This window comes from Mustela erminea, chromosome 17 (assembly GCF_009829155.1).
Source record: "Mustela erminea isolate mMusErm1 chromosome 17, mMusErm1.Pri, whole genome shotgun sequence".
NCBI lineage: Eukaryota > Metazoa > Chordata > Mammalia > Carnivora > Mustelidae > Mustela > Mustela erminea.
In genome coordinates, this window is record NC_045630.1 from 6,262,931 (window position 1) to 6,271,302 (window position 8,372).

General features: G+C 41.2%; 1 long non-coding RNA gene across 1 annotated transcript; it reads left to right on the plus strand.

The window, feature by feature from the left end:
• Window positions 1-2,691: 2,691 nt before the first annotated feature.
• Window positions 2,692-7,888, plus strand: LOC116576500. Its single transcript, XR_004280178.1, has 3 exons — window positions 2,692-3,051; window positions 5,641-5,736; window positions 7,711-7,888. It is a non-coding gene; the product is annotated as an uncharacterized LOC116576500 (long non-coding RNA).
• The last annotated feature ends 484 nt before the right edge of the window (window positions 7,889-8,372 follow it).

The following is an 8,372-nucleotide window of genomic DNA, read 5'->3' on the forward strand; positions in this document are numbered from 1 at the left end:
AGCCTTTATTTCCTTGTTGATCTTTTGCTTAGATGCTCTGTCCATTTCAGTGAGGGGGGGGGTGTTAAAGTATCCTACTGTTATTATGTTATTGTTGATGTGTTTCTTTGATTTTGTTATTAATTGGTTTACCCACCTGGCTGCTCCGGTGCTAGGGGCATAGATATTTAAAATTGTTAAATCTTCTTGTTTAAAAGACACTTTAAGTATTATATAGTGTCCTTCCTCATCTCTTATTGTAGTCTTTGGCTTAAAATCTAATTTGTCTGGTATAAGGATTGCCATCCCAGGTTTCTTTTGATGTCCATTAGGATGGTAAATAGTTTCCTACCCCTTCGCTTTAAATTGGGAGGTGTCTTTGGGTCTGAAATGAGTTTCTTGCAGAGAGCATATTGATGGGTCTTGCTTTTTTTTAATCCATTCTGATACCCTGTGTCTTTTGATTGAGGCATTTAAACCATTTAATTCAGGTTAACTATTGAAAGATGAATTTAGTGCCATTGTATTGCCTCTAAGATGACTGTTAACTGTATATTGTCTCTGTTCCTTTCTGGCCTGTTAGTTTTACATTCTCTCTTTGCTTAGAAGACTGCTTTAAGTATTTCCTGTGGGGATGTTTTGGTGTTTGCAAATTCTTTTCATTTTTGTTTGTCCCTGAGGCTTTTTATCTCTCCTTCTATTTTCAATGACACCCTAGCTGGGTATAGTATTTTTGGCTGCATAATTTTCTGATTTAGTGCTCTGAATATACTATGCTGGTCCTTTCTGGCCTGCCAGGTCTCTATGGATAGGTCTGCTGCTAATCTAATATTTCTACCATTATATGTCACAAACCACTTGTCCCAAGCTGCTTTCAGATTTTCTCCTTGTCACTGAGACTTGTACATTTTACTATTAGATGACAGAATGTCGGCCTGTTTTTATTGATTTTGAGGGCAGTTCTTTGTGCCTCCTGGATTTTGAAGCTTTTACCCTTCCCCAAATTGGGGAAGTTCTCTGCTATAAATTGCTCCAATATATCTTCTGGCCCCTTCTCTCTTTCTTCTTCTGGGACCCCAATTATTCTAATATTGTTTCATCTTATAGTATCACTTATCTCTTGAATTCTCCCCTTGTGGTCTAGTAGTAGTTTTTCTCTCTTTTTATCAGTTTCTTTACTCTCCATCATTTGGTTTTCTATATCACTAATTCTCTCTTCTGCCTTATTTTCCTATCAGTAAGAGCCTCCATTTTTTTATTATACCTCATTCATAGCTCTTTTGATTTCAACTTGGTAAGATTTTAGTTCTTTTATTTCTCCAGAAAGGGATTATCTAGTATCATCTATGCTTTTTTCAAGCCCGGCTAGCATCTTGATAATCATCTTTCTGAACTCTAGTTCTGACATCTTACTAATGTCCATGCTGATTAGGTCCCTAGGTGTTGGTACTCCTCTTGTTCTTTTTTTTGAGGTGAGTTTTTCCACCTCATCATTTATCCAGATGAGAATAGATGAATGAGAGAACAAAATACTAAAAAGGTAGCCATGACTCCAGAAAAATATATACTAACCAATGAGAAGAGACCCTAAACTGGGGGGAGAATAAAGGAGGGAAATATATATATATATATACATATATATATACACACACACACACACACACACACACACACACACACACGTGTATATAGATATATACACACATATACATACATACATACTGGTGAATAGAACAGAGCCATACACTTGATTTTGGGTGTATTTTGGTCTGTTAGAAGAAACTGCCTCCTAAAATTTTAACAAAAGAAAAACTTATGTATATACAAAAATACTGGTAAACATGATGACTATAAAGATGAAAATTCAAAAAGATTCTAAAAAAAGAATTGATGAGATAAGAAGTTGGTTGAAAAAAGAATAAAAAGGGAGAGAATGTGATCAGACTGGAGATTAGAATGAAGCCTTATGCTAGATTTAGGGTACATTTTGATCTGTTAGAAAAAACTGTATCTCAAAATTGAAAGAAAGAAAAATTTATATGTATACAAAAAATAAGGTTAAATACAATGAAGGGATAGAATATTACTATGACAATAAAAATTAAAGAAGATTTTTTAGAAGGAATTGATAAGATAAAATAGTTTAGAAAGGTTAAAATAAGAAAGAGGAAAATTAAAAAATAGAATAAGAGAAGAATAAAATTAAAAAATTTTAACTTTGAAAGACTAAAGTATCATGGGGAAAAAGGCATGAATTCTATGTGCTGTGTTCCCACAGCTCATTGATCTGTGAACTTGGTCTTGGCTGGATGTTCTTGCTGATCTTCTGCAGGAGGGGCCCGTTGCCTTGATTCTCAAACGTCTTTGTCCGAGGCAGAACCGCACTGCCCTTGCCAGGGGCCGGGCTAAGCAATCTGCTCATGTTCGCGCTTGGAGCTTTTGTTCCCTGAGCGCTTTCCGTACAGGAGGACAGAGGACGAGAGGACGTCCTCTGTCCTCCGTAGGGGAGGACGGGAATGAAGATGGCGGCCGTCTAGTCTCTGGCGGGAGAAACTGAGAGCTCCCGGCCACACTCCTCAGTGCGCCTTCAGAGAAAAGCCATCAGTCCCTCCCGTCTCCCTGGTCTCTGGCCGCGCTCCAAGCTCCCCTGGCCTGTGACCGAGCGTTTCTGTCTCTGGCGCGGCCCCGTTTGGAGACTCCAAACCCAGCAGATTCCTGCTGCGCTCCCCCGCCGCTCTTCCAGAGATGGAAGGAGGAGTCTCCCCGGATCTGCCTCTTGCGGGTTTCCTGCTGAATAGTAGTGGCCCGACTGTGCCTCAGGTCACAGTTTATGACAACCCCGAGCTGAGAGCCCCCTCCTCAGCTCTGTCTCAGCCCCCGGCTGCCCCGCTCCGCTACCCGGGGGCTCTGCTGCACTCAGACACCCCCGGCCCTTGTGTGGCCCCGTGGGTCCCGAGACCACACAGTCCCCGCAAAGGCTCCACCCCCCGCTTAGTCACTGGAGTGACATCCCTCCACGGAGTAGACTTCTGAAAGTACCGATTTTGGGCTCCTGGGCTCTCTCACTTGCAGGTAAGTGGCTGACGGAGGCTCCCTCCCCCTGCAGTCTGTCTTCCCATATATCACCTTGGATTCACGTCTCCGCACCTCCTACCTTCCAGAAAGTGGTCGCCTTTCTGTTGGTAGAATTGCTGCTGCTCTTCTCTTCAATTTCCTGTTGAGTTTGTAGGTGCTCAGGATGGTTTGATAACTATCTAGCTGAACTCTTGGGACTAGAGGGATGAAATTTAGGTCTCTTCCTCCTCCGCCATCTTGCTCCTGGACCAAATCCTACCACTTTTATTCCACTTTCAAATGGACAGATAGTCCCCCAAACAATAGTTCTGTTTGATAGCTAGTGAAGGAAGAAGGATAGAAACATTTGTAACTGGGCCCCAGACTCTGAGAAAACTGCTGCCACCATATTTTTTTAATCCACTGTATTCGGAGTAATGATTTTTAAATTCGATACCCTAACACATTAGTGTATCAAGTGAAATCAAGTTAGTTAGTTAGTGGTTTGTGACCAGCAAGATTAAAAATAATGAAATGGGATGAAATAGAAGAAAAGAGAAAGGAAGAGAAAATTTCAAAGTACGTGTAATAAGGACAAATTTTCTGATGTGAAGTTTTGCTTCAGATTTGTATATGATTACGTACTTATATATGTATACACAGTTGCTATGTGAATTATGCTTATGTATTATAAATATGACTCAAAAATTATATTTCTTCCCATGAATTCTATGGAAAAATTACTGAAAATGGCTGGTAGGAGAGACTTGACAATGCTTGAGCAGACCTGCTATCCAGTCCTCAGCATCTGGGTGAGGAGGTAGCAAAGCAATGATAGCGCAACATCAAGTCAGTGCTTCAAGACCAAAGCTTCCATCTGGAAACTTGAGGCAGGAAATGTGTATTCTCAGCCCTTGTTTCCTATGCAAACCATTTACTTTCCAGGACTCTGTAGGAGAAGTGCACCCTCCATCCTGAAAACCAACACCTCTGAGAGCCTTACTCCTCCCTGTGTCCTCCATCCTTCCCACTACCCAGTGACTCTCAAAGTAACATGCATGAAGTTGACTTTTCGTGAAATGTTTGTGTTTTACGGGGACTTGGGATTTATATTGTTCGGATAGAGTCAGACGTGCAGACACAGGAATGGCTGTCATGAAGAAAGAAGTGTTTTAGACTCACAGATTCTAGAAGCAGGAGGCACAGCATGCCTTGTAGGGTGACATGGCGAAGCACTGAGGTCAGTCAGGAGGCAGAGAAAGTGAGGCAAAAACATGGGCCTTTACCATATATTCAATGGGAAGGAATGAGGGGAACAAGCCAAGTTAAGTTTAGGATTAGCTGCTTGAATTATTTCAGTGGGATCTGGGGCCCAAGGGCTATCCCTAGTTGTCTGGTGTCTGGTCCTGGGGTGATTAGGGCAGGTGGATAGTAGTCCAGAGGGTGACAGCCCATGAAGGAGGTGATTGGGTATATGGGCTCTGGTTTTCATATGAAAGACATATTCAAAGGTGAACTGTTTGTTATCTCTAGGAATTGGCTGGTCCTGGAAAGGTTAGTCTCTCCAGCAGCGGAGCCCTCAAGATGTCAAAGCACCAAAAATACAGAAAATAAAGATATGGGATTAATGATTAATACAGTTTGAGAAATGGGGATAGACTATCTGAGTAATGGAGTAATTTTGTAGTGTTGTGCTGTGAGGCATAAAGCAGAATATATGTCTATAATTTTACATTCTTCTCTCTCCCCTGTTTCTATGGCTAGTTAGGTGCTTGGTATATAATGCCCATTCAGAAGTGTTTGTTTTTTTCCTTTTGTATTTAAATAATTTTGAGTTAGTAGATACAAACAGTTTCTGTGTGTGAGTAGATTCATTAGAACATAACTTTTCATCAAACCAAAAGTTATATTAAGCGAATGTATCTACACATAAGGAATCTAATTTTTTGGCATAATAAGGCAAAGAAAGAATGATAATAGCGGTTTATATTTGTTAAGGTTGCCAGGTAGAATATAGAATGCCCAGTTCAACTTGAATTTCAGATAAACAATAGAAGTTTTTAGTATGTCTCAAATATTGCATGACATTTATGAAGAGATTATTGTTGCTTTCCTAACATTCAGTTTCACTGGGTATCCTACATTTTGTTTTTCGTTTGGCTTGTCTAAGTTCAATACTTCAGGATAGTAGGTGACATGTTCTAAAAAATGGTCCGGCAAACTCCTCACCCTAATCTCTGGAACTTGTGAGCACGAGTAACTTCCACTCTCGTGATTACATCATGGTACATACAGGTCTGTAGTACACAGCTGACTTTAAGATGGAAGCACTTTCCAGGGGACCTGATCTACAAAAAGGAGCCTCTATAAGCAGAGAACTTTCCTTGGCTGACAGCAGAAGAGGAAGACAGAAAAGAAGGTAGAAGGAATCAGAGAGATTCAAAGTGTGAGGACTCCATACTCCATGACTGACTCTGACGGTGGAGGAGGGGCATGTGATGAGTTTGGGCAGCTTAGAGGAGCTAAGGGTGGGAGGGCTGCAAGGACCTGCATTCTGCCCAAATATCTATGCGTTTGGTAACAGGTTTTTTTTCCTGGATCCTCCAGATAAGAACCCAGCCCATCCAATACCTTGATTTTGGCTTTGTGATGTCCTGCACATCATCCCAGATGAGCCCATCTGGACTTTGGATCTACAGAATGGTGAGCTTACACCAAGGGTATTTAGTGTTTATGTTTGTGGTACTTACCAATCAGGAGAAAATGGATACACCTAGCGTTTATATGCATTTTCTTTCCAAATACTTCACATACTTTTTTTTAAAGATTACTTATTTATTTGGAGAGAGAGAGAGTCAGTGAACAGGAGGAGGGCCAGAGGGAGGGGGAGAGAGAGAACCTTGTGCAAACTTCCCACTGAGCACAGAGCCTGACACAGGGCTCAGCCTCACAGCCCTGAGACCATGACTGGGGAGCTGAAGTCAAGAGTCAGAGGCTTAACTGAGTGAGCCACTCAGGCACCTCTCTTCACATACATTTTTTTGGTCTTGATTTTCAAATGTAAGAGAGACACAGGGTGAGTTTTATTTTAAATTTTCAGGTATATCTGTTGACATTTAGATGAATTAAATCACTTGACTAAGGTCCCCTGGGTTTGCAGCTGCAAAGAGAAATCAGGTTCTCAGGAAGTATTTGTTTTTTGTTTGTTTGTTTTTTAAGGAGTATTAAAATAAAACACCTGGGAAAATCTAGATTGTTTGCTTTTTACTTTCTTTATCTCTCCCTTAATTTTCCAGATGTGAAAGCCATCCTTTTGGGAAGGGTTTCCCTAGTTTGGTACCATGGTAGAGTTTTTGAAAGAAGTGAGCTTTTTTTTTTTTTTTTTAAATAAAGATTTTATTTATTTATTTGTCAGAGAGAGAGTGAGTGAGAGCAAGCACAGGCAGACAGAGTGGAAGGAAGAGTCAGAGGGAGAAGCAGGCTCCCTGCGGAGCAAGGAGCCGGATGTGGGACTCGATCCCAGGACGCCGGGATCATGACCTGAGCTGAAGGCAGCTGCTTAACCAACTGAGCCACCCAGGCATCCCGAAAGAAGTGAGCTTTAACAGGGGATTGAAAACTAAAGAAAGAGCCAGTTTGGGGACCTAGAGTAGAATAGATAGAGAGGATGAAGGGTTTATGTATAAGATATCAAGAGAGTATTTCCAAAACTATCTGTCACTTTGGTTGTAGAGATAATCCAAGACCTGGTGTGTGTTCAACAGACCCCTATCTAAGTATTAAGTTCAAAAGCAGCCTGCTCCATTTTATACTCCACATCTTAGCATGGCCAAGGGGGAGGATTAGAAGGCAGTGAGCTACGGCTTATACTCTGGCCCATGGGATTTTGAGAACATGATCCGTGTTTTCACGGAAAATGAAGACTGACAGTGTGAATACCTGCGCATTCTGGCCTAAGGACTTACATTGCTGAGACATGGTATGTCCTGAACTACACCAGGAGTTTATCTCAAGGCCCACCCCAGGCAACTCCTCAGAAGGAGATCCACACCATTTTCCTCACCCCAGCTCCTTCTGACGCTACAACCATCATTATTTCCATGATCTGGAAGGTCAAGAGTCCCTGTTCCTTTGACCTAGTAGTTAAGGTCATAAGCCCTAGATGCAGATCAACTTGGGTTCAAATCCTAGATCTAGAATAAATTCTCTATGATTTGTACTAAGTTACTTAACTTCTTCAAGCCTCAATTTCCACATCCATAAAGTTGTAATAATAATAATCAAACTCATAGGATGTGCTAAGAATTAAAAAATGTATAAATGAGGATAGCATTATGTTTGGCATGTGTTATACTTTTTAAATAATTGCTATCTACTGACCTTACTGATATTATTATTTTTGTATTATGAGTAAATGTTCGTTTATGGTTGTCTCCTGTCAGGTTATGAGCAGGTTTGGAGAGCAGGGCCCATATCCCATTTCTGTTAATTTCCCTGAGCATCTACCATGATGTCTGGCACAAAATAGGTGCTCAGTAAATATTTGCTGACTGAATGGGTTGATGAATCAGCAATGGCTTTGAAGTGTCCCTGCTGGAAAATGTGCTTGGCTGCTTTTTTAAAAAATGGAAAGTATGCAGTGGGTTTGGGGTAAATCCAGAGGTTTTTCCTTACCAGGTCTGGGACAACACATTGTCAGCATCCCATGAACTTGGAAGAGAGACTCGGATGGCAAGCCTTCCAGATAGATCACATGAAGTGACAGAGAACCAGCTAAGTTTCAGTGTTATACCCACGTACTTTTTTAATTGACCAGCCATGGCAAGTCCCCTATCCAATGACTTTCCTTCTCTCTGTCCACGATCTGGTTCCCTAAATTTATCCCCACCATGAAAGCAAGAAAACTGCTCCAAACTCGTGGCCATGTGGCCATGCCAGCATGGTGTCAGAGTTCCTATTTTGCCTGAAGTGTTAAGAGGCATGTGGACGCGCTTGAACAACAGGAAAGGCCAAAACGATTCCCAAAGGATTCCAGAAATTACTTTTGGAAGCACATTTAAAAAACTTCCAAGTGGATGTGTCTGGAGTAAGAAAAGCTTGCAAATATGCATGTCCACCTCCAAAGTTAAAGTTTCTCTAACTCAGTCGCACACTTACAAGTTTGTCATTTCTAGGTGTTTGGTAAGATGCCTGACACTGTGTGTACTATCACATACATGTCAATATTTAAGTACAATTTTTCCTCTAAAAACCTTCCCACATTTTTCCGTGGAGATAATGCTGTTTTCCTAAAGCCACAAGTACCCCTTAGGAGGGGAGCAGGTTACATCACTATGTTC